This window comes from Neomonachus schauinslandi, chromosome 4 (assembly GCF_002201575.2).
Source record: "Neomonachus schauinslandi chromosome 4, ASM220157v2, whole genome shotgun sequence".
In the NCBI taxonomy this organism is placed as follows: domain Eukaryota; kingdom Metazoa; phylum Chordata; class Mammalia; order Carnivora; family Phocidae; genus Neomonachus; species Neomonachus schauinslandi.
The window spans coordinates 46,840,873-46,866,667 of NC_058406.1; positions in this window are offsets into that span (position 1 = coordinate 46,840,873).

A 25,795-nucleotide genomic window follows, 5' to 3' on the forward strand; every position below is an offset into this window, starting at 1 on the left:
CAAAAATTTTCTTCTGCATTTTCTTTTTTTTTTTTAATTATGTTATGTTAGTCACCATACAATACATCATTAGTTTTTGATGTGGTGATCCACGATCCATTGTTTTCATATAACACCCAGTGCTCCATGCAGTACGTGCCCTCCTTAATACCCATCACCGGGCTAACCAATCCCCCACCCCCCTCCCCTCTAAAACCGTTTGTTTCTCAGAGTCCAGTCTCTCATGGTTCATCTCTCCCTCCGATTTCCCTCCCTTCATTTTTCCCTTCCTTCTCCTAATGTCCTCCATGCTATTCCTTATGTTCCACAAATAAGTGAAACCATATGATAATTGACTTCCTCTGCTTGACTTATTTCGCTTAGCATAATCTCCTCCAGTCCCATCCATGCTGATGTAAAAGTTCATCCTTTCTGATGGCTGAATAATATTCCATTGTATATATGGACCACATCTTATTTATCCATTCATCTGTTGAAGGTATTTCTTAAAAGCAATCACTCATCATCATGTATCATGGCAGAGTGGGTATATTAGGCTGTGTAATAATTTAAAAACACATTTATAACTGACATTCATCCAGGACTTACTAGGTCCAAGCCCTGTGCTACATCTCTCTGCATTTTGCTTTAAGCCCACGATGAATTTATGAGACAGGTATCATTATCTCCATTTTATATGAGGAATCTGAGCCTCAGAAGAGTGAATTTGATCAGTTACCCAGCTTGCTAGAGGCAAAGTGGCATTGGTACCCACACCTGTCCGAGTCTAGAAGCCATTCGTTTTGCCTTCCACAGCTGCTGTGTGGCTCTGGAGAGCTTGTTGTAAGACCACTGAAACATCGTTAGTGACTCCATAAATGAATCAGTATGTCATGTCAGGAAGGAGTGCCTCCTGCATGGTTGGTCCAGGGCAAGGTGCAGACCATAAGTCTGGCCCCCTTCGGCATCCCAGTTCTTGTTCCTGCCTCCCCCATAGCTGCCTCTCCCTGACTCCATTTCTGGGTATGGGTCCATGTGATGTATGGGAAACCAAACATTATTGTTCAGGAATGATGTTTTTCAAATTGGACATCTGCTGCTTGTTTATATGGGAGTTTGGCAAGGGTTTCAGTTCGCCATGGTGGTTAGACCTAGAGAAAATAATTAGGTGGTCATGGCAACCAGCATCCCAGGCACACCACAGTGATACTGAGGAGGGAGCACTGAATGGCATCCAGATGTCCACTCTGCCGTGAATGCTCTGGCCTTGGGTTCCTAAGCAGGGACTCTGCAACTTCAGTTCTAAAATTCTCTCAATAGGAGAATGAAATATTTAATTCCATACTGAAAAATCTAGGTCCTGAGATCCAAAGAGTACTTGGAGAGGTGGCACAGAGACCAAAATTCATACGAAGCTGAGAAAGACCAAGGAGGGGTGCAAATATTCACAAGTGAAACCACTATGTCCCAGGAATGGTGCCACGTGCTTTATATCATTCCCTCTGTTAAATCCTCACAACATCCTTCATTGGATAGAGGAAGAACCCAGGCTTGGGGACATGAAATGGCTTGCCTAAGATCCCATAGCTATTTAGTAAAGGAATGAGAATTTGAACTTGATCTAGCTGGCCCTAAAGCTTTGTTACAACACCCATACTCAGCTGTCATCAGAACCCTTCCTAAGATTGCTCTCTGCTAGAGGTGGAATAAGGGCAGCATGGGAGGTAAGATGACACCAGTCCTGAAGGTCATGTTATTGGCTGATGTCCTCTCCCCTGCATTGCCTGACTTGGTGGGATTCTGCCCTCTGATGTAGACTTAACCCATCCTAGCATAGGCTGCACATTTTTCCTGACCCCAGTTATTTTAGATCCATCTTCTCTCTGCAGTGTTTCTGTGGAGCCCTCAGCAATACATTGCAGATGAGTCTGAGTTCAACTCTGTCTTTGTTTGCCTTATTGAAAAAATGACAGAACGTGTAAGATGCTGTCCAATTCCTGGATCATATATCTTCCCTCTGACTCAGAAGCTGGATTGCTTGTTGCCTTATAGATCTTTGAAAATTTCTGTTCCCCATGGGCAGGTTCAGAAAAATCCCAGTTTTTGGAACGCCTGGGTGGCTCAGTCAGTTAAACGCCTGACTCCTGATTTGGCACAGGTCATGATCTCAGGGTCATGAGATCAAGCCCCCTGTTGGGCTCTAGGCTCCAGCAGGGAGTCTGCTTGAGGATTCTGTTCCTCTCCTTTTGCCCCTTCCCCCACTTGCACACACACTCTCTCTCTCAAAAATAAGTAAAGTCTTCTAAAAAAAAAGAAAAAGAAAAAATCCCACTCTTCTGTGATTTTTCTCCCCTTTTCCCCATTCCTGTAATTCCTGTAGAATCTCATGGGATTATTATATCCCTTTGTTTGCTGAGGCAAGTTATCTGGCACTTGAAGCCCAGGAGGCTATAGGAATAGGAAATTCTAATATTCCCTAATAGAGGAATCAGCTGACCTGCCTTTCAGTCCCCTTTCTGCCACTAACTAGTCCTGTAACCATGGGGAAGTCACTAGAATTTTTACATGAGTGAAATAAGAGGTCAATTTTTACAAGAGTGAAAGAAGTGTCTTTCAATGCTAAGATTTGGTAATTCAAGACTTCCTTCTAGTAAATAAAATTTCAGTTTCCATTGGAAAGTTAAAATTGTTCAACCTACTTCTCGCTTCAGAATAAACAGTGTCACCTCTCAAACTGATGCAAATTCACAGACTTCTCACCTTGGACTTTTGATTTTTCCACCTCACATTTCCTGGGTTCTGAGGAAATAATCTCTGGGTTTTTTTGAGAGTTGTCTTTCTTTCTCTCCTGATGGGTAAAATGCTGGGTAAAGAGCAAGTAGAGATGGTGATGGTGCCAATGAAGAAAGTAAACAAGTTAAAAGATACCTTTAAGGAATGGAAAGCAAGAGTTGCCTGGATCAGGCTACCATCACTGTTACTACATTCTACTTTGCTTTGGCCGCACCAGAATTGTGGTCTAATAGGAAGAACACAGCCTTTGGATCTGGTTCAATCACATAAGTAGCTGCTTGGTCTTGGGCAAATCATGCAACCCCTCCAAGCATCAGTGTCTTTTTCTGTTAAATGTGGATAATGGTACCTTGAGAGTTGTTGTAAGGATCAGTGATGAGATAGATAAAACATGGGGCATTGAAGTTTAGAGATACATATTGATATATTTACAGATGAATATACATGATGTCTGGCATTTGCTTCAAAATAACTGGGGTGATGGTCAATTGATTTTTGACAAGGGAGCTATGACAATTCAACAGTGTAAACCTTTGTGATCTTGAATGAGGCAACTGTTTCTTAACTATGACACCACAGATCTAAGCAACAAGAGAAAATAATAGGTTAACTTGGACTTTGTTAGAATTAGAAACATTTGTGCTTCAAAGGACACCACCCACAGAGAGAAAAAATGATCTGCAGAGTGGGAGAAAATATTTAGAAATATATCTGATAAGGGACTTATATATTGACTACATAAGTTATACATCTCAATAATAAAAAGACAAATAACCCAATTAAAAATGGGCAAATGATCTGAATAGATATTTTTCTAAAAAAGATACAGAAATGACTGATAAGCACATGAAAAACTACTCAACGTCCTTAGCCATCAGGGAAACGCAAATCAAAACAACAAGGACACAGAATTATTATTAGGGCAGTATAAATACTCTGTATGATACTCTAATGATGAATATATGTCATTAGACATTTGTCCAAATACATAGAATGTACAATATCAAGAATAAACGCTAATGTAAACTGGGGACTTCGGGGGATTATTATATGTCATCACAGTTTCATCAGTTGTAACAAATGCACTGCGCTGGAGGACAATGTTGATAATTGGGATGCATTGCATGTGTGAGGGCAGAAGGTATATGGGGAATTATACCTTCCTCTCAATTTTGAGAACCTAAAACTACACTAAAAAAATAAAAGCCTTAAGAAAATTTTACAAAATTAAATTTTTTAGTTTTTTAAAATTAATAAAACTAATAGAAAATAAAAAGTGTTAGGGAAGCGGCGCCTAGGTGGCTCAGTCAGTTGAGCATCTGCCTTTGGCTCAGGTCATGATCCCAGGGTCCTGGGATCGAGCCCCGCATTGGGCTCCCTTCTCAGCGGGGAGTCTGCTTCTCCCTCTCCCTCTCCCCACTCATGCTTTCTCTCTCACTCTCTCTCTCTCTCAAGTAAATAAATAAAATCTTAAAAAAAAAAGTGGGAAGATATGGAGAAATTGGCATCATTATACACTGTTGGTGGGAATGTAAAATCGTGTAGCTGCTGTGAAAACCAGTCTGGCGGTTTCTCAAAAGATTAACTATAGAGTTATTGTGCAACCCAAAAATGCCTCTCCTAGGTATATACCAAAGAGAAATGAAAGCATACGTCTACTCGTACACGAATGTTCTTGTACACAAATGTTTATAGTAGTATTATTTATAATAGCTAAAAAGTGGAACTCAAACATCCATCAACTGATGAATAGACAATGTACTAGATGCATACAGTGGAGTATAATTGGGCAATAAAATGAAATGAAGTACTGATATATGTTATAAGATGGATGAACCCCGAAAACATTATGCTAAGTAAAAGAAGCCAGTCACAGAAAATTACATATTGTATGATTCCATATTTATGAAATATCTGTAACAGGCAAATTCATAACAGGCAAAGCAGATCAGTGTTTGCTCTGGGCTGGGGGCAGGGGGATGCAGGGTCAGGAGGTGATAGCTGAAGAGTTTGAGGTTTCTTTTTGGGGTGATGAAATGTCCTAAAATCAATTGTGGTGATGGTTGCACAACTCTATGAATATACTAAAAACCATTGTGTTGTACACTTTAAATAGGTGAATTGTATGGTGTGTGAGTTATGTCTCAGTAAAGTTTTTATTTGAAGCAATAATAACGTGGGCTGGGGGTGTTGGGGGAGAGTGAGAGAGAAAACAGAAGAAACAAGATCAACTAGCCAGGATTTGATCATGGTGAAGCTGGTTGACAGGTGCACGGGAGTTCATTACATGATTCTTCCTACTTTTGTAGGGACAAATTTTCTACAATAAAATAAATTTTATTCTGAAATTTTCTATAATAAAAATAAATTTAAATAAATAAGTAAAACAGTAAGACATATCTGACTGTCAATAAATGGCACTATTATTGTTATTATTCACAGAACCAAGCAATGAATTTGAGAATTTAAGCACATACCCTTAAATAACCCATTGTCCATCTGACATTGTTTCTTTAACTTGCCTAAATTCCTTTTGCAGGAGTCAGCACTTTTCTCCCCATCATGGCTCCATGGGGGCAGAAGAACAGCTGGTCACAGACATGAAGCTGGCCTGTAACCCCTGACTCATCCCCTTCTTTGTCTCCTCATGGCCAATCAGTCACCGTCTCTGGCCAATTTTCCTTCCAAATGACTTTATCTTTACCCACCCTTCATAGCCGTCACCACCTACCTAGACTAGGGCCTTGGCAGATTCTACCAAGGCTATAGCAACAGCTGGTCCTCCCACAGCCTCTCCTCATTGCCTCTCCTGAGTCTTACACCCATCTATCCTACACACTACCAGCAGATTCTTTGCATGTATGTCCTTACATGTTTGTCTCCCCTGCTCAAAAATTTACAGGCTGTCTATTTCTTATGGCATAAACTCTTAATTTTTCTATCTAGATTCCTATCATCCAATGTTATCCTGTGAATCCAAACTTATTTCTCACCATTTCACAATTTGTACGCATCGCTCTGACCTAGCATTTCCATCCACTGTGTTCACATAGGCATACATGTGCTTCAAGTGATGTAAAGCTTTTTTTCTTCAAGACTTATTTATTTATTTTAGAGAGAGAGAGCATGAGTGGGAGGGGCAGAGGGAGAGGGAGAGAGAATCTTAAGTAGACACCGCACTGAGCACAGAGCCTGATTCAGGGCTTGATCTCAAGACCCTGACATCACAACCTGAGCCGAAACCAAGTTGGATGCTTAACCAACTGCGCCACCCACATGCCCCAAGTACAGTGAATCTTAATTAATCTTATCCAATCATGTTATTCCATTTTTCTTCCCAGGATTGGTTTAGGAATGAGCAAGTGATGAAATGCTAAGCAGTAATTCATGAGAGGAGGTCTCCTGGGGAAAGTACTTCTTGGAGAAGGAAGTATTGCTCATAAAAAGACATGGAATAATAGACATCTAGGCACTGAGGGACAAAATGTAATGCCTGGAATTGCTGCAGCCCTCTTATGACCATGAAGAGAAAGCCAAGAGAATGAGAGCAATGCCTTTGAGCTGGAGCCATAAAGGCATTGAACTGCTCAATTAAATTAATCCCAGAACTGAGATACTTCTGCACATCTATTATATGAAATAATAGATGTCTAATTGTATAAGGCAATTTTACTTGAAATCCTAAAACTTTGTGGGCCCTCTCATTCTAGAGCCCCTTTGACTTGGCTAGGAGTCAGCCAGACTCTGATTTCTAAGTTTCTCTCTGCCACTTATTAGGTCTGTGAATTTGGCAAGTTACACACATTTTGTAGTCCAGGACTTTTCAAATTTTAGTCTGCAGCAGAATCAGCAGGGGAGTTTGTTAAAACATAGATTCCTGAACACTACCCGCAGAGATTCTTATTCGCTAGTTTTGTGGTCAAGCTAGAGAGCTAACAAGTTCCCAGGTAATGCTGTTGCTTGGAGGACCACACTTTGAGCACCAGTGTCCCAGACTATAAGTTTCTCCATCCATGAAATGGACATGAGAGCATTCCTTAGTAGGTTTTATGAGAATTAAACATGATAATACAGATACAGTTGTTGGCACAGTGCTTGGCACACAATCATGACTAAGAAATGGTAGCTATTCTTATTGACTGGGGAAAATGTTACTCTTACAGTTACTCTTAGTTTGTACAAATTCCAGGTACAAACTCATTCCTCTGGAGTTCTGGGGCCTTGCATAGCCAGCTTTCCCAGACAAAAGAGCCAAAAGACACCTGTTGACTGGAGATATTAACTAGGTGACTGTTGGGGGATGACATGAGTGATTTGCTGGGATTATTGAAAATCATCCGAAATACTGCTGGGTGGAGAGGCAGACGGGAGGAAAAAATGGCCTTCACTTATCAGCCCCCCATTAAGATGGTTTGTAGTGTGTCTCAGCATTATCCAAATGATTAAAGAGGTGAGACCTTGTAGGGTGGGGGTGGGAATGAGACTGGCCGCTGGCTTTAAAGGACGGAAGGCAATAAAAGATTAGTTATTAAATAAATGAAGTTCAGGAAATGATCCAATGTCTTGGGGGTGTTCAATCACAGGAGACAAGATGCTTCTAACCTTGTAGAGTCAAAAAAAAAATTTTCTTTTTTCACAGAGACACACACCACCTCCAGCATGCCATTCAATTACTATTGCTTGGGGTAAGGAGAAATTAAGAAGACCAAGAAAGCTGGATTTTAAAAAATTACCATGATTTCTTTTCCTAGAATTCCCAATAAATCTTACTTTTATTTCCTTCCCAGCAGTAAAGAAATGTGTCTTTTGCTGTTGTTGCTGGTATCTACCATGAACACAGCCATTTATTTAGTCCTTAATATGTGCCAGACACCATGATACGCATTTACCTCCACTGTTTCATTTAATCTCTTCAACAAATCTATGGTGTAGATTTATCTTTAAGTCTTTTACAGGTGAGTAAACAGGTTCAGAACAGTGAAGTGGTGTGTGGGTCGTATAGCTAGGTAAAGTGATTTTTAACCTGGACCCAAATGGCATTTTAACTTTTCAAATAATATTTACCTCTCTTTCTCACTTTGTTCTTCCCAGGAGGTCAGGTAGGTATTAATATTCCTGTTTTAGAGAGAGGGACCTGGAAATTTGGAGCACTTCTGTGACATGTCCAAATGCCGCCAAGGGTAGGAAGTTGTGAAACCAGAGCTGGAGTTCAGAGTGCTCTCTCTGCTATGTCACACTGCCTTTGGAAATCACTCAGAATAGTTTTTTAAAGGTAATTTACATGATATACATATTTCTAATTCCTTTCTCACTGATAAATGAGACAAAAGAGTTTCCAAAATCTTTTCTCACATCACTTTTTTTTTTTTTAACAGAGTTCGCCTTCATTTTACTTTTCCTTCCCTCTCTTATTTCTATTTCCATCTCCTCCCATTTCCAGAGTAGTTATCACCTCCCCAAGCAGCTCTTCTTCAGACTCAGCGGTCAATTTCAACAGCTCTAGAGAGCCTGAAGGGCTAACTCACAGGTCTTTCTTCTTCCTTGTCCCCACCTCCTTTTAATTAGTCCTCACCACCTGTGACTTGCAAAAGGTCAGATATTATTATCTTCATGTTAACGATGAGGAAATTGAGTCAGCAGAAAGGTTTATAATCATCCAATTTTATGGCTTTAGTCAGTGTTCTTTCTGGTTTTAAAGCCTGTGTTCTTTATAAGGTTTTACTTTGAGTTGGCCAGAGGTCTGAACTTAAGAGTCACAATCTGCTCAGGATCCACTTAAGACCTAGTTGATCTTAAGCAAATTTCTTATTTTCTCCAGTCTCATTTTCCTGTTTTGTATAACAGAATTTCTTTAAAGTTTGGCAATAACATGTGAAGACACCAATAAAAGTAAATTATATGTATAATATATAATTTATATATATATAAATTATATAATTTATATATATAATATATAAAATATATATATATTACACACTTCTAAATGTTTCATAGTTTTAGCTGTTACATTTAGATCTTTGATCCATTTTGAGTTAATTTTTGCATACGGTGTAAGGTAAGGATCTAACTTTTTTTTTTTGGATGGATATCCAATTTTCTAAACACTATTTGTTGAAAAACCTGTCCTTTCCCCCATTGAATGGTCTTGGCACTCTTGTTGAAAGTCATTTTCCATGTATGTGAGGGCTTATTGCCATGTCAGTGTTCCACTGATCTATATGTCTCTCTTTATGCCAGTACCACACTGTTCTGATTACCATAGCTTTGCAGTAAGTTTTAAAATCAGGAAGTGTGATATCTCTAATTTTGTTCTTTTCTCTTTTTTTCAAGATTGTTTTGACTATTCCAGGTCCCTTGAGACTTCATATGGATTTTAGAATGGGTGTTTCCATTTCTATCATTGGGATTTTAACAGGAATTGCATTAAATCTAGATGACTGTAGATGGCTTTGGGTAGTATTGGCATCTTAGCAATACTAAGTCTTCCCTTCCATTAATACAAGATGTCTTTCCATTGTTTGTGTCTTATTTAACTCTTTTCACCAATATTTTGTAGTTTTCAGTGTGCAATTCTTTTGCTGTCTTTATTAAATTTATTCCTAAGTATTTTATTCTTTTTGATGCTGTTATCTTCTTAATTTTCTTTTCAGATTGTTCATTGTTAATGTACAGAAATGCAACTGAGTTTTTGCATGTTTATTTTGTATTCTGCAACTCTGCTGAGTCATTTACTAGCTTTAATAGGAGGTTTTTGTGGAATCTTTAGGATTTTCTCCATATAAAATTATGTCGTCTGTGAACAGAGATAATTTTACATCTGCCTTTCCAATTTGGATGCCTTTTATTTCTTTTTCTTGCCTAATTACTCTGGTTAGGACTTCCACTATTATGTTGAATAGAAAGCAGGCTAAAGCAGGCATGCTTGTCCTGATCACAGAGGGAAAGTTTTCAGTCTTTCACCACTGAATATGATGTTAGCTGTATGTTTTCCATATATGGTCCTTATTATGTTAAAGCAGTTTCCTTCTAGTAGTAGTTTTTTGAGTGCAGATTTACGCTTTTTAAAGATACTTCAGCTGCTAAATATAGAATGGTTGGGGTGGGGATGAGCTGATAATAAGGAGACTCTCTTGGAAGTTGTTCTAGTAGTTTAAGCAAAAGATGATGTAGTCCTGAATTAGAGAATTATCAGAAAGCATGGGAGGAAGGACAGTTAAAAGAAACTTTTAGGAAGTAATGTTAGTAAATCTTAGTTATCGATTTAATATGCTAGGAAGGGAAGGGTCAAGGATGCCTTCCAGTTTTCTGATCTGGGATGTAGGACAAAAAAAAACCTGGAGAGGGATAGTTTTGTGAGAAAAGATGATGAGTTAGTTGAAGATCAGGTGCGCGGGGACAGGTAGTTAGATAGAAGTCAGAAGCTTAAAGAGAAAGGTATGACTGGAAGTGGAAGTTTTAAAATATTTCCACCCAGGTGGTGGTCAAAACCATATGTATGGATGAATTGAGCTGGGGTTATCAAAACAAATGCTTGAGGGGGCCAGGCAGGTAACGACCACTGAATGAGACTTGATGCAATACTCTAGGGAAACCCTAGGGCCTGGGGCAACTGACTGTACATGCTCTGCTTAAAGGTTTTCCAATGTAATCAACCAAGCAAAGACTGCTGGTTTGTGTGCAGACCCTCTCCTGTCCCATTGTTCTTGCTCATAAACCTAAAGGAATAGGTCCATAATCTTCATGGAATTTCAAGGAGCATGGTTGACCAGTAGGGAAGCAATTAGAGTTAAGAGACACCCCTTGCCTTCCTCCTAACACACTTGACATCATTCCACAGAGGCAAATGTAGCTCCAGCTGCAATTGGCTCTGTTCTTTGCTGTGTTTCTTACCAGCATTACTCAGAGCAGTGACTGCCGAGAGCTCAAATCTGGGAGCCTGGGGGTCGTTAATATGAGACAGCCAAGACATCTCAAGACCAAGGCCAGCAGACCTGGCTCCTGTTCCAGGGCCTGGAAGCATAGTTCTTCAAAATGTCAACATAGCAATGACCTACTGAAGGCTTGGCTTCCTATGCTTGGAATATTTGGAAAGAAAGGTTATTTTTGTTGTTGTTTTTATGTATAAATAACACAATCTGACTTTTCAGCACTGCAGAGAGGTCTGTGTAGCCAGAATAGGAAGACCCCCCACTGGGGTGAGTTTCTGAAGCCAGTTCTTACACGAGCCTGAAGCTCCAAGGGGACTTGGGCCGAGCAGCCAGAGGTCAGCATCTCTGTTCCTGTTTTTCCTGTGAATGGCAAGCCAAGTAAGGCAGGAAATTGAGATAACTGGCCTGGGTTGTTGAGGCTGTTTGTCTGAAATGCTGGATTGAAGAATCTTAGCAAGTCTGTGATTTCGTCTCTTCGATGGCTATGTGGACCAGGATGGAGATTTTAGGAAGCTCTTTCCAGTGGCAGAAATAATCAGCTCCATTTAGCAACCAGCAAGCAAACACACTCATCCTTTAAAACTTGGCTCAGATGTTACCTTCTGCATCCAAACCTTTGCCTATCTCATTCCGTTGGGTCCCCATAACATTTACTTCTGTTGTGAACCTAACTAGACCACACTTTGAACTTCTCAAAGGCAGGAAACTTATATTCTACTTCCTTTATCAGCTCCAGGGCCAAGCGAGTTGCCTCCTGCACACTCAGCATTTAAATGGATTAAAGAGTGGCTTTATTATTCCATTAATCCATTGCTCCTTCCTCACACTGCCTACCTCTTTCGGCTTGCATATAACCTTTTTTCTTTTAGCGATTATATTCGTTTCCTAGGGCTGTCATAAAAAGTACAATACACTAGGTAGCTTAAGCAATAGGAATGTATTGTCTTATAGTTCTGGGAGTTGGAGTATAAGATCAAGGTGTCACAGGGTTGATTCCTTCTGAGGGCTGTGAGGGAGACTGTTCCATGCCTCCCTTTCAGCTTCTAGTTTCAGCTTAAGCAATAGGAATGTATTGTCTTATAGTTCTGGGAGTTGGAATATAAGATCAAGGTGTCACAGGGTTGATTCCTTCTGAGGGCTGTGAGGGAGACTGTTCCATGCCTCCCTTTCAGCTGGCAATTTTCAGTATTCCTTGTCTTGTAGACAGATTGCTCCAATCTCTGCCTTCATGTTCACATGGCATTCTCCCTGTACGCATGTCTAAATTTCCCTTTTTAATAAGGACACCAATCATACTGGATTTGGGGACCACTCTACTCCAATATGGCACTCTGTTAATTTTATCTGCACCAAATAAGACCATGTTCTTAGGTATTGGAGGTTAGGATCTCAAATTATGAATTTGGGGAAGACACAACTCAACTCATAACAGACATGTTTTACAACCAGTGATTTTCATAGCACCCTCCGTACTCATGGCCTTCTTGGTATCAGGGATTGTACTCTGTTCTTCTCACGAGGCTGAGGTATATTAGAAGGACCTCTGCTCTACAAGAACAAGTCACTCCTACTTTCTGACCTCAGTTTTCTCCTATGTAAACTGCAAAATTAGAGGAAACAATCCTCCAGGCTACTCCCTACTCTGAGATTCTTGGATTTTTTTTTTCTGGGAATCAATAGCCCTGGGGCCTGCTGACTTTTCCCATAGTTTTTCTTCCGTCTTTAACTAGCAGCAGACCTCACCATCAGTACATTTATTGCCCTTGTTACTGATCAATGGCATTTCTCGTTCTTATTCAATAATTTGAATAATCTTATATAGTTTGTCAGTCTTTTTGTTATTGTGCTGGTGTGAAGGTGTAATCATAATTTGATTAATAATAACCTTGATGAAGGTGTTATCCAAGAAGTCTGAAAGGAGTTCCCACTCAAGTGTACAATGATGATCTAGTCTTCTCTGGCTTCCTGTCACATTACAGAACAGCTGGGTCTGATGTCTGTCTGCTATCTGTGTGGCCCGAACCCATTTTGTTCACCTCTATCAGCCAGTTCTTTCCTTCATGCACATTTCTCTAGCCACATTATATATGTGTGTCTCTGTGTGTTTGATCATTACTAATATCCATTCCTACCTTCATGCCTTTGTTTTTGATATTCTTTACTCCTGACATATGACCTTTTTCCATTATCTCCTACTCATGTATCAAGATCCAGCTGAAATGCTACCTCTTCCACAATGCCTTCTCTTACCTCCCCAGGCCAAAGAACTCACTCTATTCTCTGAGCTGCCATTGTACTACATGCAGACCTTTTTTTTTTGGCATTTAATCTCTTTCTACTTTGTACCATTGTTATTTGCAGAGCACTCAGCTTTACCACTTTTCAGCTCCAACTCTGAGTAAATAAATGAACTCTCAAGTCTGTTTATTCATCTGCCAAGTGGGAACCATTATGCCCAATATCTGGGGTAGTTATAAGAATTATTTAAAACAATAAATGTGAAGTACAGGAACACAGTAGGTACGCAATAAGTATCAGTTCTCTCTCCCCCATTCCCTATGTCAGGTTTGTGTATTTGCTCATTTCCACATTCCCTGTCACCCTCTAGAATAGACCTGGCATTTGCCAGATGCTTAATAAGAGATAGACACATGGATGAATGGATAATAAATTGAATAACCTGTGAGAAAATTCAAGAATCCTCAATTTGGGCTATTGCTTTTAGATAATGACAGAGTTTAGTCTTCATGGTCCAAAAACATGATCTAATTAATAAAGGAAAATTTTTCTGGCCCAGTGCATATAATCTTCCAAACCCCTGCCCCAAACACATTTTCCTTTACTCCTACTCAGATACAAAATGTTACAACTAACTGCCTCTTGGTTGTTATATTCAGGCCTGCCTTTCTCCCTGGACTTACTTATTCTGTGTATTCTCTCTTCCTTTCCTTGTGCCTCAAAATTTACCTATTCCTTGTGCTAATCACCTGGGGATCCAATTATCATAGAAAAGTCTTTATCTGGTGGCAGGAAGGGCTTAATGGTGTGGTGGCAAGCCTCTAACATGGCCCCTAATAATCCGCACTTTCTGATACTCATGCCCTTACATAGAGCCCTCCCTTATTGAATAAGGATGACTTGGATGATTAATAAAATATTGAGAAAGTAACAGTGTGATGTCCAAGGTGAGGTCATAAAACACACTGCTGCTTCTACCTTGGGCTCTTTGAATTGCTCACACTGGAGAAGGCCAGCTACCTGTTGTCAGGATATTTGGGCAGCCATGTGGATAGACCCATGTGGGGAAAAACTGAGGTTTCCTGCCAACAGCCAGCACCAATTTGCCAGTTATAGGAAAGAACCACCCTGAAAGTGGATCCTCTAGCCCCAATAAACTCTTCAGAGACTGTAGCCCTGACCAACATCTGATTCAATCTCATCGGAGACTTTCAGTTTGAACCACCAGCCAAGTTATGCCCCAATTCGTCACCTACAAAAACTGTAGAGATAGTCAATATCTACTTCTGTTTTAGGCCTCTGTGTTTGGGGGGAATGTGTTGCATAGCAATAGGTAACATACATTGGGTTATCGGGAAGCTATTGATTCCTTATACTCAAAGAGTAAGAGTATATCCCTGGATTCCAGGACATACAGGCCCAGTGAGAAAGATTGGAAGCACATAGCACTGTCAAAGTCTCTCAAGGTTCTATAAATTAAAAATAGGGAATACTGGGGCAGCTGGGTGGCACAGTCAGTTGAGCGTCCAACTCTTGGCTTTGGCTCCAGTCATGATCTCAGGGTCATGAAATCAAGCCCCATGTTGAGCTCTGCACTCAGCACAAAGTCTGCTTGAGACTCTCTCTCCCTCTCCCTCTGCCCCCCAACCTGTGTGCTCTCTCTCTTTCTCATAAGTAAATAAATCTCATTTAAAAAATAGGGAATACTTCCACTATCTTCTACATGAAAGATCTACAAAAAGTGAACATGTACAAATCTTAACACTGAGAAATTCCAGTCACAGATATGTACTCAACAGAAGTGCATTCACCAAAGACACATGCAAGAATGTTTGTAGCAGCATTATTGAAAATAGCCAAAACCCAGAAACCACCCAAATGTCCATCAAGAGTAGAATAGATCAGTAAATTGTAGTATATTCACCAAAACACTGTACAGCAGAGAGTGATCAAGCAAAGCCACAACTACATGCAACAATATGGATCAATGTCTCAGTCATTGCAGAGTGAAAAAAGCCAGATGTAAGAATATCTATATGTGATCCTATTTCTATAAAGCATAAAAAGGTAAAATTAATCTATGATATAAGATAATAGTTATTCTCAGAGAGGGTAATGAAGGAGCTTCTGGGGGGTTGGTAATGTTCTGGTTCTTGATCTGAGTGCTGATGACATGGGCAGGATCCCATTTGGAAAAACCAGTGAGCTATATGCTTATGATTCACACACTTTTCTGTGTCTATGTTACGCTTCCAGAAACAATTAATTTTGAAAAATTATCTTAACAAATTTTCTTTTTTAAAATAAGTATAGTTGAGAGCAGTATAAGTTTAGAAAGGATTCTTTTTTTTTTTTAAAGATTTTATTTATTAACTTGACAGATAGAAACCTAGCGAGAGAGGGAACACAAGCAGGGGGAGTGGGAGAGGGAGAAGCAGGCTTCCCATAGAGCAGGGAGCCCGATGAGGGGCTCGATCCCAGGACCCCGGGACCATTACCTGAGCCGAAGGCAGACGTTTAATGACTGAGCCACCCGGGTGCCCCTTGAAAGGATTATTCTTCATATTAAGGAAGAGGATGGAAAATTCCTGCCCTAGCATTAACTTGTGCTGGCGCTCATTTGCCTCATAAAATAATAACAGTTAATATTGATTATGTACCAGCTATACCTGCAGCATTAGTGAGGCAAATAAGTATGGCATTGTATTTAAGTTCAAAATAATATTTAGAGACAGATTTTTACAAATGTGGAACAGAAGTCAAGAAAATGGAATAACTCATGCAGAGTTTCAATGTGTTTCAATGATACAGGCTGCTTTTAAACCTAGACCTCTGTCTTCTAAGAATTTACTTTTTTCAACAATGCTGTGATCCCACTGAAAATAGGGAGGTAACTAGGTAGGACTTACGTTTCTCTAGTACAAAATTAAGATCTGTGCAAGTGTAAATCTATATTGCATTTGTATATAGGTTTGTATAAACACACACACAATGTCTATATGTGTGTGGGTGCATGTGAGTGTCCGTGTAATGAGTTACGTGGCTAGGATTCTGTCTCCTTAGTGCCAAGATCTAGGAGGAAACTAAAAAATATGAAGATTCACTGGGATGATTCCAAATATTTGATTTTTGGCATTGGATAATTCAAGCATCTGAATAAGTTCACTCTGCTTTTCATCCAGATATTTACTCAGTACAGATACAGCCTCAGGCTCAGAGACCCAAGGGGTGAATTGATCAGTATTCATTTCCCTGATGCTTTCCTTGCTTCCATTATTCCTGATCTTGAACTTAATTAATAAAACTCCCAAATTGAAACTGGGCATTTGATCACCCAGCTAGAGACTAATTTTTTCATCCTTCCTTGAAGTGTGGAGTGTGATTAAGAGTAAGTGATACATGGAGCCTCCAGGTCACCGCCTTAAAGACAATGTTCTTTATGTAGGACCCCCTTTCTTTCCTCCCTGCAGGTTGGAAATCTAAGACAGTAACCTAGCCTCAGCCAGAAAAGAAGATGACACTCCAAGGATGTTACAGAAACAAGTTGTTGGAAACCTGGAGTGGTTTGTGGCACAGAGCCCCATGCTAACCCAGACTGCTTTCCTTTGGATTGTTAGGGAAGAGAGAAACCTGTTTCACATAGCCCATTGTGGGGCCTCCCTGCACCCTCCCTGATGCAGGTAGTTTTATAGGAAGGGGTAATTCATGGAGACACATGAGCAAGCACCTTGGTCAATGGCTAATAGCTTGGCCCTCAGAAAGCAGACAAGTGGGTCCCCCAGTGAGAGACTACTCTATGGGAAGCAGCCTCAGAGGGATTAATAGTGTCCCCTTCATAGCTTACAATGCAGTAACATGGACATGTTTTTATTGGATCCTCACCACAAATATATAAGGTAGGAATTGACTTTATTCCCATTTTGAGAAACCAGATCTCAAGTAAGTGTCTTGCTCATGTTAATAAGTGACACAGAGCCAAACACTTTTCATCATTCCTGGTCTCCCTGGAAAAAGAACTACATGGAAATGAGGCCAAGGAAGGGGTTCCTGATAGAGGTCTTTTCACCATTCTTTTAGAGCAACAAAATTCAGAGTTGAAGTGTAGGCCTCACCTGTAAGAAGGTATAATAATACAGGAGTTTCAGCAAACTTACTTTAAATCAACTTAGCTTTCTGAGCATTTTTGCCAACCTTGGGTTCAAGTTGGAATTACAGGACTGCCTTATGCCTATCACCAAGACTTTGCCCATCTGAGTAACATTTTAATAAAATTAGTGGCCTACAGCACACTTATGTTCTTGTTGGAACCTTACAGCAAACCTAGAAGTATTTTTATTTTTTCCATTTTGTACAGATGGAGAAACAGGCTCAGAGAGGTTAAGGAACTTGCCCATGGTATCACAGTAAATAAGTGAGACCCTCTACATCAAACATTCGCTCTGTATCTGGCACTTTGGACGCATGCAATAAAGTGTTATTTACTATTTTGAATGGTAGGTTGGGACTTAAATTGAAGTCTCCTGGCTGTAAATCTACTATTCCACTTGGCTTCTGTCCTGTAGCTTTCCTTCTTGGATCTCCTTGTCCCTAAGGCTGCCTTGGTAATCTAACCAGTAATTAGGATGGCATCACTGACATGGTGCTTACTCTGTGCTAGGAACTATTCTACATGCTTCCATTTATTAATTTGTGTCCATGCCCTCCAGCCAAAGACCACCAGGAACACACCTATAACTGAACACTGGGTTGCTTGACTCATTGCAATGAGGGAGACTACACATCATAGTGGATGGAGCGTTGCAGTAGTGGATGTTCCAAGGGACCTATAGGATGAAAGTCAAGGTCAGGTGATTTTGGAGAGGGTTCAAAGAAGTAAGGGCTTGCTCTGTATAATTTTGATTGGATATCTTAATGAACCTTATCTAGGAGGAGGGAATAATAGAAACCGAAGAAGTAATTAGTAAAGTGGTAGCATCACTCGTATTAGCCAGGAGAGGGGGACTTTTAATATTTTTGTGGTTTGCACAGTGACTGTTTTCATATGTGCTTGGAAAAAAAGGCTACTTAGTACTTTTTTGGGGGGGGGTCTCATTTATGAGATTATTTATGATTATTTATGTTCAGCAAGAGAAACACCGCAGCCTACCTACAAATGCTAGGCCAGCACCTAACAACAACAAAGCCCTGCTTTTAGTGTGAGGCCAGTTCACAGATGTTGGGGCTGCTTTCCTCCTTCTCCTTTATTTAATCTTCACAACAAATTTATGATTGAGACTCTATTAGTATCCTAGATGAGGAATATGAGACACAGAGGATTTAAGTAACTGGCCAAGGTCACACAGCTAACAAGTGGGGGACTAGAATGAGAACCCAGGCAGTATGACCCCAAGAAATCTCTCCTGAATCCTAGGATATTCCACCTCTCCAGATATTTCCCTGGGGCCTCATCCTATCTGTAAACGCTCGGCATTTGACCCCAGTGGGACACTCCTACCTACTCTTAACTACGTGCTGTGGATTCTCTAGCTTGCCTGGATACTCATGTGGCTAGATTCCACAGATCCACAGTGACACAGGCTTACCCTCTGGAAAACAGCAGGAATTCCTGACCTGATAGCTTCCCGTGACCATTCACTCACTCACTCCCATCCCAAACTCTCTGGAAACTTGCTCCACCTGTTTGGTTGGACTCCCCCTCATGCCTCACATTCCTCCGGGTGTCTTCCCCATCCTGGTGAATGAGGTTTATTTCTGGAGGGGCTAGACAAAAGGCCTGCCCAACCCCTTGGGCCTATTGTGACATCCTAAAAGAATCTGATGAAGGCCCCCAGGGAGTTAGCTGAGGCCTACAAGCTTGGAGGCAGAGAGGTATAGAGGAAGGAGCTAGTTGAGTCCCTACTTAATGGATCTATGACCTCCAGGCAAGTTACTTAACCTCTCTGAGTTTTGTCAGCTATAAAACTAAGAGCACTAATGACCAACTCAAAGTATTGGGAAGATCAGATGAGACAATTTTTTTTTTTTTTTTTTTTTGGTGGAAACTGAGGAAGTGATTAAGTTTCCCGTCTGAGTTGATCTGGAACAGAAAAGAGAGAACAGACAAGGGAGGACGAAAGAAGCTATCAACTATCCTGTGCAGGTGAAACTCTCTAGAACTATTTATCTTCCTATTGTGCACACACAGGCCCTGCCAATGTGAGGATCACTGGAGAATTTCCATCTCTAATAGGCTTACGAATGCAAAGTGTTGACTGTAATGGAAAAAGTATTGGAGTTAGCATCAGGATATCTGAATTCTAGATCTGGTGCCACCATTTTCTGGGCTTGGGTAAATCACTTGACCTCCATCTTTTTCTCCTCTCCCTCCTCAGTAGCAGAAGGGAACTTCCTATAAACCAAAGGTTGAGCACTTTACTTTTATTTAGTCCTTACCACAACCCTCTCCAGTATGTAATATCATTATGCCCTTTTTATAGAAGAGGAAACCCAGGATAAGAGTGGTCAAGGGGTTTGTCCAACAACACACAACCATGAGGGGCTGGGCTGTGAACCCAGGCAGTCAGACTCTAGAGCCTAAGCTCTCAACCTCTACTGTGAACAACACTTCCACTTGCTTATCTGAAACCCTGGAAGAAAAATTGCCCCCCTGCTTCCTTCCGACAGCCCTGAGGATCAGATGGGCCCATGGGTGTGCTTTAACTGTGGGATGCACTGCAGAGACGTGATAGTGTCTCACTCCCTGTGGCTTCGGAGGGCAGCATTAGCACAAAAGTGCTGAGCATGGATGTTTTCAGAAAGGCAGATTTCAGCTCTGAGTGAGGACAGTCCTTCCACAGTGAGTGCTCCTGAGTGAGCTGGGCTGTCTCTGAGGCAGGAAGCAACCCCCAGCAAAAGAAGCACCTGCCCAGACAAGAAAGCAGCGGAGGGTTTCCTTCATCACCTGTGGTAACCGAAGTTCCTGGTGCAGGGCTCTGCCAGGGTGGAAGTGGGGTACTCCATTTGCTGGGCTTTCCCTCTCTCCCTCTCTTCTTTCCACATTAGATGTTCCCTCCACACTGTTTCCCTTTCAGATTCTGTGAATTCTCGTGTTTCTGTGAGGTTGCTGGAGCCCCACTTGACGTGAATGTCCTTTGCCAACTTCATCACAGCCTCTGGGGTAGGGGTGGATATGCGGGAAAACATTTTTCCTGAACTCTGGCTCAGAGTCCTTCAACATCTGTGGAAAACAAGGGAGTTTACCACACAACCCTCTCACAATCAAGTACTCAATTAATGCTTGGCTCCCCAGAATGAGCTTTCTCAAGAAAAATACCATTTAAAACTTTTTTTTTCTCTGCGTCTCTCCATCTTTCTGAGAGAGGGAGTTCTGAGGCCAACCATGGAGAAAGAGCCTTTGGTTTCCCCCCTGAAAACTGTTGTTCTAATGCCCTGGCCAAAGCATGCAGAATGGACCACTGAGCATCCCCTGCCATGACCTTCACACTCCCTGGGTGGGACAGAGCAAGGACTGAGATGAAGAGCTAACAAGAGAGCAGTAGCTCCTTTATGGATTCTTCTGTCACAGCTTCACCTGGAGAGGACAGGAGAGCCATGTTTTCCCAGGAACATCAGGAGATGGTGTATGTGTGAAAGAGAGACAAACAGAGATGGAGAGACAGAGAGAGACAGAGAGGCACTATGACGCTATTAGGAATTTTCCATCCCTTTGAGATCTGGAACACTCTGATTCAAAGTGTGGTCTGCAGACCACCAGCATCACCATCATCCATGAGCTGGAGTTTGTCTGAAATGCAGAATCCCAGGCCCCACTGCAGACTGAATCAAAACCTGCATCTCATCAAGTCCCTCAAGCAATTCTCAGGTACACTAAAGTTTAAGAAGCACTGATCTAGATAAGATTGCCTCACCACTCCTAGGTATGTTCCACGGAAGTCCACATCTCTTCCCAAATTGTCTGTTAATTCCCAGGGAGCTCAGTCTCTCAGAGGCACCCCTGGAACATCTGCTTCCCCTGTGTAGGACAGTTTATAGCTGATTTTACCCTCCTGTGCTCCCTGTCTCAGTCTGCTTCACATCAGACCAGATGGGAGACTTAATTCCTTCTTCAGCTTACACCAAAAAGCAACTCACACAGAGCATTTGTGTATGTGTGTGTAGGAAATGTTCCCAAAATTCACTACATAGTGCGGATGTGACAAAAAAAAAAAAAAAAAAAAAAGTGAAACCACTTTATGCTGAGGGATAGACCACACAGCAGTGGGAGTTCTTCTGTGGCCCCTCTCCCCAGGTGTTTTCCAGTCCACCCATGACTCTGGGTCACCTCTTCCCACCTCTCCTCCTTGGTGCCTTTCCTCTCTTCTCTCCCCATTTCAATCAGGAGCAAAACTCCCCTCACTTTCTCGTACAGAGTAGGAATGACATCCCTTCTGTTGTCTTCACACTACGTTCTCAGGATCCTCCTTCTGTCCTCTATGTCACAAAAAGACAACGCCTCACGTGTTCATAGCGGCACCATTCATGATGCCAAAGAGGTAGAAGCAGCCCAAGTGGCCATGGACAGATGAATGGATAAACAATATGTGGTACATGCATACAATGGGATGTTGTCCAGCCCATGAAAAGGAAAGACATTCTGATACACGCTACTACATAGATGAACCTTGAGGACACTATGCTAATGAAAAAGCCAGTCAACTAGAGATAAATAGTGTATGATTCCACTTATATGAAATATCCAGAGTAGTCAAATTTACAGAGACAGAAAGTAGAACAGTGGTTGCCAGAGACTGGGGGAGGGTGGGGAGGGGGAGGAGTTGTTTAATGAGGGCTGAGTTTCAGTTTGCAAGATAAAACAGTTTTGGAGCTGGGTTGACCACAATTAGAGCAGTGGCCGAATCCTCCCCGACCTGAATCCCAGGAGGTGCTGGTCTCTGAAAGGGATGTAGCTGAAGCCTTATAGGACAAGTGTTGACCTCACAGGAAAGGAAGATCTGGAGGGGAATCCCGTTCAGTCATTCCAGTATGTAAAATGGCAGGAAACTCACTTCATGTTCTGGGCTCCCTCTGGAGTGTTTTTCACTTACTCATGACCTTGCTATAGGAATCTACAGGAGTGAGTGGTCAGCAGCAACTGGCCCCACTCTGTACACTGGGACCCCACTCCTTAGCCACATTTGACTGGACTGCGGGAAAGCCCCTGACTCAAAGCTGTTTCAATCAGGGTCCTATCTGTAGTAACAGGGAGTCCAAACAGAGAGAAGCAGAAGGTCAATCTCTCTTATGGTTGGCGTGATAACTTGTGGGCTTGGAAGCTGTGGGAGGCTGCCATGCACCAACCATTTGCACTGAGCAGCTGAGAAAGCTAGGCTCAGAGAAGAAAGACAGAGGCAACCCATCAGCCAAGTAAAGGGGAGAGAAGGAGAAGCACCATTCCTCAAGTTCCAGGCAGCCCTCCTCTCCCCAGTTCCTGTCATTCTTAGAGACTTTACCCATGGCTCGCTCATAAGTTTGGTTCCCTGAATCACCCCTGCATCTTACAATGAAATTTCTCTCTTTAGCTGAAGCTAGCTCCATTTGGTTTCTGTTGCTTGCAACCAAAGCTTGCTTTGAACAATTCCCATTCACCATTTTGAGCTTTAGTTTGCTTTTGCTGAAAAATCAAAATAGTGATGCTGAGTCCCTGAATTGTTGCAAGAACAAAATGGATATTTTTAAAATGCCATAAAAATGGAAAGGACTATTATTTCGGGAGAGCAATAACATGGATAGAGGAAAAGGTCTTAGAAGTTTTGTTCTGACTTTTTGAAACATTGGTTTAAAAATAATGATAGGAGCTAATTAGGAATATATCCAAATATATCAGATACTTTTCTAAGTATTTTATACATACTAATTCCTTTAATCTTCATGTCAACCTGGTTTTGCGTAGGTTCTCTTCTTATCCCCCATTTTGCAGATGAGGAAACTAAGATATAAGAGAAGTTGAATAACTGGCCAAGATCACATAATACTTGATGGCAAAGTAATATTCCTGGCTTTTATACCTGTTTCCTCATCTGTAAAATGGCACAAATGATGGATACCCCAGGGTTGTGCTTAGATAATTAATTAAAAATGTCTTCACAGTGTACATGACACACAATAACTGATTTGATATATCTCTTTCATTAGCAAGCTCACATTAATCTATTTCCTTACTGAAATGCAAATGAAGAAAATAAAATATGCAACTATGAAGAGGTAAGTTTCAAGTAAATAAAAGACAATTCTGTTTACACAGCAAGAGATGGACTCATAAACCTCCTAAACCCAAGTGGGGAGTAGGCATGAAAAGATGTAGACTGGATGAATGGAACAGGGCCTAAGGCAGCCTCCAACAAACAGTTTTCAAGCCCTCTCTTTCTAGGAGAATCAAGATACCCACATTCTACAGCCTTTTTTATCTTCTCAACTTTGAGAATGGCATGTCTCAATTGGATATGAAGTGGGGAAGGCAAGGAAACTGAGAATGGCTACACAGTACTATTTTCTGGGGGTTCTGTGGGTGTCATCTCACATTACAGGTGGAAAATGGGAGCTCTGGGAGGTAAAGCAACACACCTCCAGTCCAACAACCAGGAAGTTGAAGAGTCTGATTTCAAATCCAAGTCTCTCTGACCCCAAAGTCCTTGCTTTCCTCCTCCTACCTGGAGGGGCCTCACTGAACCAGATATCTATTGCTGCTTACCAAATTACCCGAAGTCCATCATTTGAAGCAAAAATAAGCATTTATTGTCTTACAGTTTCTGTGAGTTAGGAATTCAAAACAGCTTAGCTGGGTGGTTATGGCCCAGGGTTTCTCGAGAGCTGCAGTCAAGGTATCAGCTGAGGCTACAGTTATCTACAGCTTTGACTGGGGCTGGAAGAGTTCCAATTGCCAACATTCACAACCTGGTGCTGGTTGTAGGAAGCGAAGCCTCAGTTCCTCTCCATGTGGGCCTCTTCATTGGTTGGTTGAGTGTCCTCACAGCATGGTGGCTGACTTCCCCCAAAACAAGAAATCCAAGGGAAAGAGTGCCAGGGAAGATATCTTAGCCTCTGAGGTCCCATAGAATCCCTTCTACCACATTTTGTCAATTAGACTGAGACAGACTTATGTTCAAGGGAGGGAAATTAGACTCTGACTTTTGAAGGGAGGAGAATTATGGACATGTTTTAAGACCACCACACTTAGTAACCTGAGAACAAATTTGCAGCTCTGGTGTGAGTTGCCTAGCCTCTGCTTAAAAGGAGTCAGAGGTTTTCAAAATGTCTCAGGCTAAACATCAAAATCCTCAACATGGCAGCAAGGCCAAGCATGCCCTATACACTGTGTGCCCCCAGCCTCAAACCAGGGCTTTCCCTTTGATGTTATACACCTGGGCTTCCATTCCCACTAAAATGCAATGTTCCCTCCTGCCTGAAGGCCTCTGCAGAGATATTCCCCCAGCCTTCCATGCCCTCCCTTAACCTTCTGTTGCCTTGTCAATATTCACTCATCCTTCAGATCCTGGTTCAAAGGTTACCGCTTCATCAAATCTTCCCTCATATCTCTGACCAGAGCAGAAGCTTTTATAAATCCTTGAATTTTTTTAATGGTATCTTTTTATTTGCAATTATATATTGATGTGATCATTTGATCCATGTCTGTCTCTCCCACTAATGTTCAATCCACATTGAGACTGCATCTGATTTTTTATTCACCAATATATCCCCAGAGCTTTGCACTATACCAAGGACATAATGTGTACTCAATCACAAACATGTTGAATGAATGAATGAATGCCCAATGATCTTCTCATAGCTAGAGATGAGCAAGTAGAAGTGGAACCACCTCTTAAAAGTATGCTTCAAGGGAGATTCTAGCATCAGACTGGGGTTGACTGCATGACTTTTAAGGTTCTTTTCTTTCAGGAGAGTCTTTGAGATTTTGCGTGTCTATGATTCTTGGGTCCACTTACTGGCAAGCAAACTTGGCCTCTTTGGGTGACTCACCTGTGGCCCAAGTCTTGGGTCTTCTAGTTCCCAGGACACACCCTCTCAAGGGGCAGCCTATCTGTGGTTCAGATGACAGCCTGACACACATCAAGCACAAGGAAAGCCTATGTTGGAAATCTCGGGGGGGCAGCTGCCTAGGGTTCGAAGGAGGTTCTAGTGATTGGGCCCGCCGTAGCTCCTTTAAGAAGTTTTACAAGGTTAAGGTTTGCTCTAAAAATAAGCCCACAAGGCTTTTTAAAAAGCTTCTAAAACCATATGTCCACAACAGCCATTTTTTTTTTGAAGAACCAGGGAGCCTTTAAAAGCTTCAAAAACCACTACTTGGCCTGCCTCCCACAGTGGAGAAAGTTCAATAGGCACTGTGTTGAAAACCAGACCTGCTTTTAAGTCTTCTAGAATCTGCCCCTGAAACATTCTGCTCCTATCAAAGGGGTTCAAGATGGAGATCAGTATGTGAGAGGCTTGTTACCCTAGAGGCCAGCTTCTTCCACAGTAAACAACTGCCCCAAATAACCACAAAACTGCAATTAGCTGCCTGTAGAGAGATTGTTTCAAGTCTTTCTTTCCTGTTTCCTCTCTGCTCCCATAGGTCTCTTCATACTATGGCCTGTTGTGGATTATTCTGTTAAGTGCATACACACACATACACACACACACACACACACACACCATGGTGTGCCCAAGAAAAAGTTCCACCCAGGTAGAGTGCCCACCAGGTGATGGGCAGCAAATGAAGAAGAGCATTTATTTGTTAAATTTTTCCCTTTCTTTCTTCTTTCTTTCTTTCTTTCTTTCTTTCTTTCTTTCTTTCTTTCTTTCTTTCTTTCTTTCTTTCTTTCTTT